This window comes from Vidua chalybeata, chromosome 6, assembly GCF_026979565.1.
Source record: "Vidua chalybeata isolate OUT-0048 chromosome 6, bVidCha1 merged haplotype, whole genome shotgun sequence".
Taxonomy (NCBI): domain Eukaryota; kingdom Metazoa; phylum Chordata; class Aves; order Passeriformes; family Viduidae; genus Vidua; species Vidua chalybeata.
The window spans coordinates 45,767,482-45,779,732 of NC_071535.1; the positions used below are offsets into that span (position 1 = coordinate 45,767,482).

Sequence of the window (12,251 nt, forward strand, 5' to 3'; positions counted from 1 at the left end):
AAATACATCTCCTCTTTAGGAATCTCTCCCTTTCCCCTCCTTCTTCTACAGTCACACCAGAGCAGTGCTGCAAAGTGGCAGCAGCTATTTCAGCTGTCAGGTCATTCCTCTCACTTTCTGTTTAAGCAGGATCCACAGCCTGTCTGTACTTCTTGAAGAGTAACAGAAAGACCTGAAGATGCCTCTGAGTTTCTGCATTATAACTGCTATTTAAAATAATTTGATGTTCTCTCTGAAAATTGAAACTATAAATTTGATGAATTGGTTTCAGATTCTTTTTTCTGTTGGTCTTCAGTTGCATGGACTGTTTAACACCAATGATGGATAGTTTCATTACAGTTCTTGTCTTATAAGCATATAGGATCTTTATGAAAAAGTGATTTAGGACTTCTTCATGATGCCTGAAAATGTCATAAAAGATGCCTTGCATGTTGCTAATCCTTAAAAGTGAGATGAGTATTATGTTTTTTTCTGGAAGAACAAAAACTTTAAAACCTGTTGGAATTTGGCATCCTAAATGGCTACTTTTTAAATGTATATCCCCTCCATCCTCCTTTCTCATATATTAAAACCTCTCTGGTAATTGTGATGGAGACTGCTATAATCCTTTTTGTGATTTCCTTTTGATACTGAAAAATTGTTTCTGTGTTTCATGTAGGTTTTTTTTTTTCCTATTTGACCATTGAATCCAAGCCAGGCATAAAATTGAGTGCAGAAGGGAAAAGCTTGTATTTCAAAGTAGCAAATATTTAAATAAATATTTTAAACTCTTAATTTAGAAACAAACTAGCAAATGTTGAGGCCCTCACAGATGGCCTCATATTGCTACTCTGTGTTTTAGGCACTCCTCTGGCCATCCCTCAACATTGCTGTATGAACCAGTGAGTTCATCTGGGAGAATGGTGAATAATTTCCTGTCTGGTGTTAGCAGTCTCCTAAGCAGCCAGATTAAAAATTCATGGAGGTTATCTTGACTCTTCACTCTCTGGTTTTCAAAAAGCTTGAAATTTGCTGAATAAGGTATTAAAAGCAGAAGTTATTATCAGGCAGTCTTGGGTTTGTATTAGTGTATGTTTTTTCCTTCCTTTTGAATTCTATTTGGTAGTATGAAAGGAGAACTTTAAATATTCTGCTGAAAAGGAGCGGGTTTTATACCAGTCTTTTTCACTTCCTCTTATTTGTGAGAGCCAATAATTTGAGGCACTGTCCTTGAACTGGTAGTAATTCAGCAGGTAGGAAATATGTACTTCCTAATTCCTAGGCAAAAAGTGATAAAAACTGTGAAGTTACTTGCACAGGGTTTTTGTTAGCTAGACTTATTCTCTCCTGGCTTTTTGTAGCTGATAGAGTTTCTGGTTCTCGCTGCAAATGAAAGGGACTTCTGGAATCAGCTCATTGCGGAAAGAGCAGTAGGCTGTTCAGTGAGAGTAATCTCTCACAGAGACGTTAATTCACAGCAACAGTGCTTCTTCTGCTTTATTTCCCCCAGTGCTATGTTAAAGTGGCTCAGCCTTCTGTATGTTACAAGCTTGTATTGCTCCATTAACATTCTTTGAGCTTTATGTTGTTGGTGTCAATTCTGGCCCACTTTAAGATATGTTTCATGTTCTTTTACACACTCTAATTGTAGCTTTCTTCTTCCCCAAGTGGTGTCCTTCATTTTTGTTTTCCTTGCACTCTCCACCTACACTGTCTCAATAGTCTCTCTGTAAGTATGAAACAGCAAAGGGTGGATTCCCTGTGCCAAGGCCTTGCTTAGAAGGGGCAGATTCTTCAGAATTGCAGAACAGTCTGTGTGATGCTAGGGGCAGCCAGTTGTGAGTGATGTGAAATAATCCTGTAATTATTCCATTATTTTTCCTAAATAGAATATCTCCAGAATGCCAAGTGCCCCAGCTTTGGGTGTATCTGGTCACAAAATTTGTCTTTAAATTACGCATAGCATTAAGGTTACTCTAAGTGTATGTGTGTACTGTAGCTTCTATTGCAGCTGCCTTTTGAAGGGACCTTACAGAGGGGTTGCTGCCCCAAAACTTACTAGGAAGCTTGGTTGATTATGGCATTTGCTGCTTGTTGGTGACCATAATGGTCTTCCAATGTCCTTGGCCGTCTCACCCTTTGCATAATTTTTTTTATATTGTCCTTGAAACTCCAGATGGCAGGGACCATTTTCTATGATGTGATGCTGTTGATTCTTATCTCAACTTTCATGTGCTTCTGCAAGTTAAGTACTAATAATTGACTGTTGTCAGTAGGTCTGTCAGTTTTGCCTTGTTCCTCTTGTGTTTCAACCACATATTTCTGAGAAATGCTATAGTTTTTTTCATTGTCTAAAGCAAAATATGAACAAGTTAAGTGAGTGAGTCCGCTGATTCTCAGGTATTTGGACCTCTCATGTATGTCCAGTTATGTACTTGTAGACTGTTCTCTCCTTAAGTGATTATATAATGTGTTGATAAAAGTTGATTATGTTAAAAAAAAAGGTTTTTCATAGTTATTTATACCTCCAGTATTTTTTATTTCTGAAGTACACTTATAGAGTCCTGTAGGCTTGAGACATCAGAGTTGTGAAATTTCAGGTGGTCAGTATTCTCTGTATAATCTTGAAAAGTTAGTTCAGATGTCTGCCTTTGATTTATTGCTAATTTTTAATGTAAGATTCGGTATTTCTGAATGTTCTCTATTAAAAAAAAAAAGCCATTTTGGTCTGTTTTGTGAATTTTTTGGGATTACCTGACCTTGTGGTTTTTCTTAAAGCACATTGTGATTTTGTTTGACATGTAATGATTTTTTTGTGCGTCCGCAGCCTGTCAGCTGAAAATGTGAGCATGTATTTGTTAAATGGAGGCTGGGGTTGGTGGTGTACAAGACAACCATATAGACAGTCATTGCTCTGAGCTAATCTTATCTCCCAGAGCAAAGCATTTCTGAGGAATTTCTAATTTTGACAACTGGTATCAAATGTCTGACTTCTGAGGGCTGACAATAATGCCAGGGGCTGTGCTGCTTTGTCCTGTTGGTAAGCAACTGTGCAGTTAAAAACCCCACTAAATGCCAGGGAACCATGCATCTTAGCTGGTCAGGTTCAGGGTGGGGGGTGTGTGTGCAGGGTATGGCATCAGCTGCAGCAGTATTATGGGGCAGAAATGCTGTGGCTGCTCAGGGGTAAAAATAGTTCTGGGTTTTCAATGGCTGCATTCCATGGCTGGAGCCTGAAATCATGAATCAGGGCTGAGCTCTCGGTCTGTGCGAGACCAACTGTGAGAGCGGTGCAGACACCCGGAGGGGAGCAGCTGGCCGAGATGAGTCTGAGCCCAGCTCCGCTGATACTCTGGGAAGGACCTGTGCTGCTGGTACACTCCCAGCAAGGTATTGTACATTCATATTTTGATTTCCAGTGGGAGCATAGTTACTTGAGTGTGAATAAAGATCTACTGAGCCATGCAAAATTTGCCACTCAACTGAAGGCAACTTCTAAAAAGTGTTCTGTGTGAGTTCAGCTTCACAGAGACTTGTGGCTTCACACCTTACAAGCTTCCAGAGGTCTGAGATGATATATTGTGATTGGAAGGGCATGCTGCTCATTCTCACCTGAACACTGTTTAGTGTGAGTGTTTGTCCTTGATTTTTCATGACAGTTTTTTTTTTTTTTGTTTTTTTCCCCAAAATTTTCCAGTCTGGAAATTCCTGGGAATTTAAATATGTAAATAGTAGTCCTTTGAAACCCTTCTGCAAGAGTGCTTTTTAAAACTGTATGTAAAACATGTCTGCTTAACTCATAGATCTCTTTGAAGCTTCATGAGATCTATACAGGTTTAAATTGCATTTTGAAAGAATTCAAATTATTATTCTCAGCTGTTTAAAACATGGCTTAATTTCATGAGAGGTAATTTTGCATTTAAAGTCAGGACTTCATGTTGAAAGTGTTACTTTAAAACTACCAAACTTTTTGTGACTGACTTTAGCTTTGAACTGGGTAAACAAAACCCTGTTGTTTTGCGTTTCTTTTTGTCCATGAGACATTTCAAATATGTTTTGCTCCAGGCTATTGCTAGTAGGACCTTGAGAAATAGATGTTCCTGCAGATTTTGGCATGCCCTCTGAGTTGAATAACTGTGTGATCCTCCTTCCAGAGCAAGTTGTAAGATTTCGTCCTGCTGGAAGTGGCCATGCCAGCCGTGTGTGCAGATTGTCCATTCCATTAGTGCCTGGGGCAAAACAATGCAAATCCACACGTGGTAACCTCCCAGTCGGCCACAGCACTCAAGTGCATTCATCTGGTCACTTTCTGGGCCCTGAGGTGCAGCCACACACCCTTGTGTGACCCTCTGTGTATCTGTTCTTGCTACCCCTGCATGCCTAGAGCAGTGGCAGGCACCTGCCTTCTGCTCTGCTGGCACTTTGCATGTGACCTGGGCACCTTCAGCTGTGCTGTGCCCCTGTACTGCTGGGTAGGCTTCTGTTAGCTTAGCATGGAGCTGGGGGCTGGTGGTCTTGCTTTAGCAATCCAGCTGCCAAAACTAATGGTGACTCGTTTTCTTCATTTCTGGTGTGGTGGCACAGCTTATTTCCCTGAACATTGCTGATACTCAGAGCAGGGGATACTGTTTTCTCATGCACTCCCACATTGTGAGGCTGATCTGTAACATAACCATAGTGAATTTGGCAAATCTCACTTGGAATAACAGCTTTGGAAAGTGAGAAGCATATTGCTCTAAAATTGGGAGTAAAACTGAGTAAGTCAAAGTAGCTCCATGTTGTAAGCTAAGTTAGTGAGGTGTTAGGTTCAGTTATAGGATGATTAGCAAACATAAGGAGTTTAAAAATCTATCTTGTTTTATTTTCCTTGACACATCTTAGTGTGGAAAGCACTGGGCTTGGGTGCAGGACCTAGATTCTGTTGCAGACTTGCTGGCGGAATTCAATCACCTAATCTTCTTGCTTTTTAGTTCCCAGTTTGTATAATGAGGATGAATTTATAACAGAGGTTTCATAGGAATAAAATCTATTTATCACAAATGTAACTGCTAATGCCTTCTTTGCCCCTTCAGAGCTGCCCAAATAAACAGCCAGTGCACCACTCTTGGGAGGCCTGTTCCACTTCTGAAACTGTTTTGTGTTTTTGTCAATAAAGCCCTCTTGAAGAGGGTGAATATGGACTGTGGATGGTTAAAAGTATATTCCAGGAGTTGTATAAAGTCTGAGGACAAGAGCAAATGCTTTAGTGCTGGCTCCTCGTGTTCTGTGTGCTGGCCTCACTATATGCTCCCCTTTTGGGAGGTTCAGTAAGAGTTAGAAACACATTGCAGGGCCTAGGTTAGCCATCAGCATTGCACAAATATAGGTGAATGGATATTTTAAAGAAGTGACATGGCAAAACTGTTGGTATAATTGTACCAATAGCAGAGCTGTCTAAAATAACAAGAACATGAGAAAGTATTTTCTATCTGCAGCACTTTATTTAATACTGTTTTTGCCTACTGTGGATAAAGCAATGAGAGGTATCTCAAATATTCAGTCAGTGGTCCCAGATATTATGTGCTCTTTGTGTTAGGAATTACAAAACTTCCAAATATTTGCCAGAGTTGTTAGAAAAGGTGAATAACTGAAGATTTGGATGTTTGCCCAAGCTGTCTGCATTTAATTATTCTGTGAAACCTCATTAGAGATGAGCTGCACCTGTGATATTAAGAAGGAACTATTTTGAAGGTAGTTAAGACCTTGATTCATAGCTCAATTTAAAAAAATACTCTTTTAGAATTTGAAATTTTTTTCATCCTTATGTACTTTGTTGCAGCTACTGTTAAGTCCTGATCTGATTTTTTGAGGGGACAGGAAAGAGCGAAGATGCATTTGGTAGTCAAAATGATGGTGACAAACAGGAGAGCCTGAAATAAGTGGATAAATGGAATATATTTCACTTGAAAAATAATCAACTGCACAAATACAAATAGACCTATGAAGAGAAGATCTGGAGTTTATTGTGGTCCACAAGGTGAAATTAAGTCCCAAATGCTGTGTTGCTTCAAAAGGCAAAGCCATCTTGCAATGCAAAACCAAAATATGCCACTTGTGAAACCTGTGAAATGATCTATCTCCTTTACACTACGTATAGTTTCAGCTGGGGTATAGTTCAGATTTTGGGAGCTACAGTTGGAAGATGGGGATCAACTGGACAATTTGATCTGAGTGCAGTGGGAATGATCGAGGTAAAAATAAAATCTCAGGTGTAGATTTTGTGAATTGGAGTTCTTCAGTTAAAAAGAGACAGGTAAGAATATTTAACAAGATTTTGCAAATGTGTAAATAGCTGCTGGAAAAAAGCAGGAAATAGCTCTTCTCTGTAGGTGTAGGGTAAGAAGTAATCGGCTTCAATCACAGAAGGTTCAGGTTTGTTAAATGATGAAGTCTTTGTCTGGGGTGATGTGGGTACAAGCTGTTCTGCTGTCATCCGTGTGGTCTTTCCAAGTCTCTCCCAGTTGTGTGATCCTATAATCCTGCATGATTACATGCTTTGAGTTGGAAACTAATGTCCTTAATCCTCTGCAGCAGACACTGAGCTCAGTGTCGCCCAGAAAACCTGTTCCTGCAACTGTGGCTGATGCTGTTGTAGATAGGAGTAGCTAGGCAGAAGGAAGGGTTGGGTGCACGTGTAGCCTTTTGGCAGTCACAGACAACATGGACATGTGAGTCAGGAATGTTTGGTTGCCTCCGTTTCTCACAATACAAAAGCTGTAGGACAACCCCTCAGACTGCCAGGTGGTAAATACAGAACAGGTAAGGACTTTTTCATGCAGTGTTTGGTTAACCTGAGGAACTTACTGCTGTTGGATGTGTTGGGTTCCAAAAGCAATTAGACAGTATTATGCCAGCAGATCTGTCAAAAGCATTTAAACATAAATATACCAGTTCTAGCTTGAGAATTTCTCAAGACACATGTTGCTGGAGGCTGGATACCATGGAGGCTATTTCTAAGTTTGTGCCCTGTTCTTATACTCTTGGCACTTGCAAGTGGTGTCTGTCAGAGTTTGAAGAGAGACCTGGGTCCAAAGTTTATTGAGGGAGGATTTTCTCTTTCTTTAGTCTGTAGTGCACAGCCTGTGGCGGCCTCCACATGCCTGATAATCAGCACATTTAAAATAGCCTTTTGCTTGTCAGGCTCTGAGAAGAGCCCTGACCAGGACGACTTCTGTTTCCATCTGAGAATTATTCTGTCAACACTCCCACTTCAGTCTGAGAAGCGCAGTGGAGCAGCTGAGATGGAATGGGAAGAGGCAGCAAAGATTCATTCCCGCTCGCTGGGCATTCTCATGTCTTCGCTGGGAATTTCAGGGCATTTGCTTCCTAGATTATTTCCAGCCAGACCTGTGCTGTGAAGTATCAAGTCTTTGCTTGTACAGATAGCTTAGGAAGCCCCATCATGAGACATTTCTGAGTACAAAGCTTGGCATGGCTTACAGGAGGAACTGCAAATAGTCATGAGGCATGGGAGCAAGGTCAGATAATAACTATATAAATGCTATGGGTCAATTTTTTTCACTCACAGAATTGCCCTGTCTTTAGCAGGGTGATACTATGAATGATCCTTAAATAATTTCACAGAATCACTAGGGTTGGAAGGGACCTCGGGAGATCATCCAGTCTAACCCCCCTGCCAAGGCAGTGTCCCCCAGAGCAGATGACACAGGAACTTTCCAGGTGGGTTTTGAATATCTCTGTAGAGGGAGACTGCACAGTTGCTCTAGGCATCCTGTTCCAGTGCTCTGCCATACTGAGTGTAAAGATGCTCTTCCTCATGTTGAGGTGAAACTTCTTGTGTTTTAGTTTATGGCCATTACTCCTTATCCTGTTGCTGGGCAGCACCAAAAAGAGTCTAGCACCATCCACTTGGTACCCACCTTTGAGATACTTATATGTATTAATGAGGTCTCCTGCCAGTCTTCTTTTCTCTAAAGAGGCCCAGCTCCCTTTTCTCCCAAGAGAGGTGTTTCAGACCCCCAATTTCTGTGGCTGTTGTGCTACCATTCTGTTAGGATTATGTGTTGTGAGGACATGGCTGTGTGGGATTGATATGCCAGGAGGTGGCATGCAAGCAGCAGGCTCTTGGTGCTTTTCTGCCTTTCCTCTGTCAATGCTAAAGCCACTGTGTTGACAGGAATGAGCAATGAATTTTACCTGTGGGGCAAACAATTCAAAGTGTTGACTGAAGAATATTGAGTAATATACCAGAGGCTGTCTGATAAAAGAATGCAAGGGCAGAAAAGGCCATAATGAGAACTAAGGTCATGTTCGGCTTGTTACAGAAGAGAGTCTGATGGGTCAATGTTCTGGAGCACACTGCTAGTGGGGGTATTCCTGACAGACAGTGTGTAGATTGATAACAAAATGGAAATCAGGCAGGATAATGTCCACATAAATAGTCCTTAGAGCAACAAAATCCGTCTTCTGGACTGTCTTCTAGAGCACAATGACTTGAAAAGTGAGCAAAAAAGACTAGTGTTGAGATTTGGAAAGGTGTTGTGTTACCTAGCTCTTTTATTAGGAGACTAAAAATACCTTTACAGGTCTGGAACAAGGCTACAGGAGGCAAGAGTCCTTGGAAGGTTGGCTGTGTTGTGGGGCAGTTGTACTTGGCCTGGAGTAATGGTTGGAAATCATTATTTCAAGTAGAAAAATTGTATACTTGCCAAATCCTCAAAACATTGTTAATGCCGAGGTATCATTATGATCCTCTGCTCTGTTTTGCTAATGCCAAAGACAAAGCAAAAAGATCCCACGTATCTCTTGCAGATACCCATAATCTGCAGACCCTGAAAAAAGAGTCCTCAAATTAAACCTGAAAAAAGAAAGAAGGGCTTTAACATTTCTTCAGCAGATTTCACTGCAGCTGGGTCCCAAATAATTTCCTAAGTATTTTGAAATAAAAAGCTGTAACATTTCCAAAAGGGCTGTACTTTTTTAGGCATGACAAAAATTACCAAAGCATTGACTCAACAAATATGGATATTGTCTAACACTGCACAAAGCATAAGGCTTTGATTTTGTGGTTGATTTCTTAAATACTGCAGAAATAAAATTTAAATCCTATTTAATATAAGCATGAATGTCCTTATGAGAAGTCCAGTTCTAGTGTACATCCTGCAGAAGATTTGGAAAGGAAGGCCCTTGAATGTGATCAAGTAGTGTAACTATAGCCTGTACTGATGAAGCCAGAAGAGAAGTTTTTCTCCTTTGCAGAACTTAGAGCAGCCTGTGAACTAATTTAAATTAATGCTTTCAGAATTAATAACTGTAATGGATCTCATCACAGACTAATTGACTCAACACACCTGAACAGCACAACCTCCTGTACCTGACCTGGCTCTCCTTGCCCTATTCCTGCCCTTAGCAATATATATCCATTTTGGACCATCTATACCAGAATGATGCTGCCCGGAACAGAAAATGCCAGCTGATGAAAAATCACTATTTTGTTTTGGTAGTAGCTTTGCACTTGTTTTGTGTATTCTGAACAGCTGAAAAAATCAGACGAGGAACTGAATAGCTGACCTTTTATGGTGTTATCATGGGCCCACCTTAAAAAAAAAATCAACCTGATGGTTAACAGTAATAATAATAATAGTAATAATAATAGTAACAATAATTGCATTTCTGTGCAGCCCATTTAGGTCCCTTTATAGTGCTTGTGGAAGTGATCAATATGCTCTCAGGGTTTGCAGTATAAACTGGGTGTTGGATCCTCCTTATAATAAATATTCTAGGGTCTATTCTACTCTAGTTATTTCTGAAGTCCAAAATGGAATGGGAGATTTTTCTGCTGGATCTTGTACTTGGTGGACATTAATTCCTTCTGAATTCTGATCTGCTTTGCTGGAACAGAATTTCCTGAATTTGCCTTCCTGATATTGAACTAGTAACATAAGCATGTATGTGTTTCCATTAGAAAAGGCTGGTAGCCACAGAACAGAACTCAGCTGTAAGGATATTCAAGTTCTTACTACAAATTATATCAGGTTGTGTTTGTTTTTCGTCCCCCCCGCCCCTTGCTGTATTTAATCATGTTTTAAATACACCAAATTTCCACTCAAAATGAAGCACAGCTTCTCTCAGTGGAACATAAAGAAATTCTTCCTTATGTTCTTGTTTTACTGCTAGGGTTTCTGCAAAGTTTGTTTGAAGTTGTTTGTCCCCCAAAGCTATTACATTGATGCCTTTGCCAAAGCTAAAATCATTGATCAGATGAGAGGAAAATACATATTTGTACAGTGACGTATGTGCAGTGATATCATCTGCTTCATGGAGAAATGCCTTTTAGTTCATCTTGTACATCTGTATCCTTAGCAGCAGGTGCCACTGCCAGACAATTCTTCAAAGTTAATGTGATTGCTGGGAAATGCTAAAGCCTTTCTTTTTTATTGCTGTGGGAGGTGATGTCAAGAGCTGTGTTCTCTGTGGGAGGGAGAAGAGGCTATGCTGACAAACAAGCTGGAAAGGTGGCCTTCTTAACTCTGCTTTTTTGGTGTATTTAGTGTAAGAAAACAGGAGCGTCCTGTGATGGAGAATGAATGTAGGACACCTTGTATCAGCAGGAGATGGGAGCACAAGTTCAGCATGAAGGAGGCCATCTGGCAGGTGATGCAGAATACACTTTCAGGAAGGACAGGGTTGAGAAGGCAAAGGGATTTTTTTCCAGTTGAAATGCTGCCAACTTAGTCATGCCATGAGCAGAGGCTGGACATTTGCATCCTTCCCTTGGCAGGCGGCTTTAAAAACAGTGCACGCTGATTCACAGATTGTGCTGGGCAGCTGTACCAGCCCAATCCCACCAAGTTTTTTGCTTTCCTACCTGTATCTGCTGGTGCCTACTAACTGGTAAGCAGCAAGATGTGCTGAGATTTGGCCTGTCTGAACTTCTGCCCCACTCTTACAAACCTAGTGTGGAGACCAGTGGAAATTGTGAATTTGTGTATTTGTGTAGCTGGGTAGGAAGGAGCCAGGTTGGGGAGGAGGGAGCCTGGCGCTGTAGTAAGCAAACCCAATGAGGAGCACATGTGCTAGTTCTAAAATGACAGATGACTCAGAAAGGATGCTCTATGACACAAGAATATGGAAACATTAGCACAGAGCTAATCTACAGGAAAAAAAAAATGGCTCAGCACAGACAAGAATAGAATTAATGAAAGCAAATTGCTAGGAATAGATATGATCAGCAGGCATGGAAATGAGGAATGACCAAGCATGTATGAATGTAGGCATGCAATACACAGTCAGTCCCTTTGATCAGAAGTGTACAGTGCTCAAAACCAGGAGAGATCCTAATGCTAAGGAGGACACAATTTAGGAGCTGGGAGGCTATATCCTTCCCTCTCTCCATGCAGCCACACACCCTAAGAAGCATCTGTGTGATGTAAAGGACAGCTGAGGTGCCTTTTTCTTGCATCCACTCTTTTATGCACAGAAGACAACAGCAGTGAAACATCTGAGAAACTGAGCATGACCACCTGTGATAGCAGAGTAGCAATGCTTGGTAGCTCAGAGGATGCCAAGCAGAGAACAACTCAAACTGAAGAGTAGGACAAAAGTGACCCTGGAATGGTGAGATCTCAAAAGCATTCATGAGACAAAAAGCTCAGGTGTGTTTACAGTGATACAATTAAGACCCTGGGGCTTGCAGTATGATGGGATTAATAAACCACATGATTAATAGATTTGGCTTCACGGCAAATATGTGAGCAATATCACCTTGCAATTCTGCCACACTCTCTATGCAAGGCCACAAGTGAGTTAGGAAACAAATTAGTCTCAGGGCATCAGATTTAAATCTTATAACCCATTTTAGTTGCTGTTCATAACCAAACTTTTTCTAAATTCTATGGTAATGCCAGTGAAATGTTCTTTCCTGTGTCCTTTGTATAACCTTTCCTGGTCCTATTTGAAATTGAGAAGTGTGTGTAATAGCTATGGAAATTGTTTGGTTTATGGATTTTTCTTTTCATACCCTAAAGCAATAGGGCTATCAAGACAGTAACTTGGATTTATGAAATAAAGATTTGAATTCTAATTTGTTCAATATATTAGAAAAGTTGTATTCTCCTTTTTGTGGCCAATTGCTGTCTGTGTTTGAAGCACAGAATGCCCTATAAAATAAACCTTGACTTCTCCATTTCTTTGTGATTTTTAAGTAGATTTGAGGTGCTTAATGGTATTTGTTATTTTTTCAGGTGTAAGTTTTGTTTTCTGAAATGGCCTGT

General features: G+C 40.5%; 1 protein-coding gene across 22 annotated transcripts in view; it reads left to right on the forward strand.

The window, feature by feature from the left end:
• The window catches only part of TSPAN4 (tetraspanin 4), a 411,890-nt gene that overhangs the window by 184,835 nt on the left and 214,804 nt on the right, over nt 1–12,251 (forward strand). The window contains exon 1 of one of the 22 annotated variants that reach the window (XM_053944946.1): nt 3,352–3,369. The exons of the other annotated variants lie outside the window; for them this stretch is intronic. The gene's annotated coding sequence lies outside the window, so the exon portion shown is untranslated. Of the gene's footprint in view, nt 1–3,351; nt 3,370–12,251 lie in introns of those variants that run through there. 22 annotated transcript variants of the gene reach the window in all.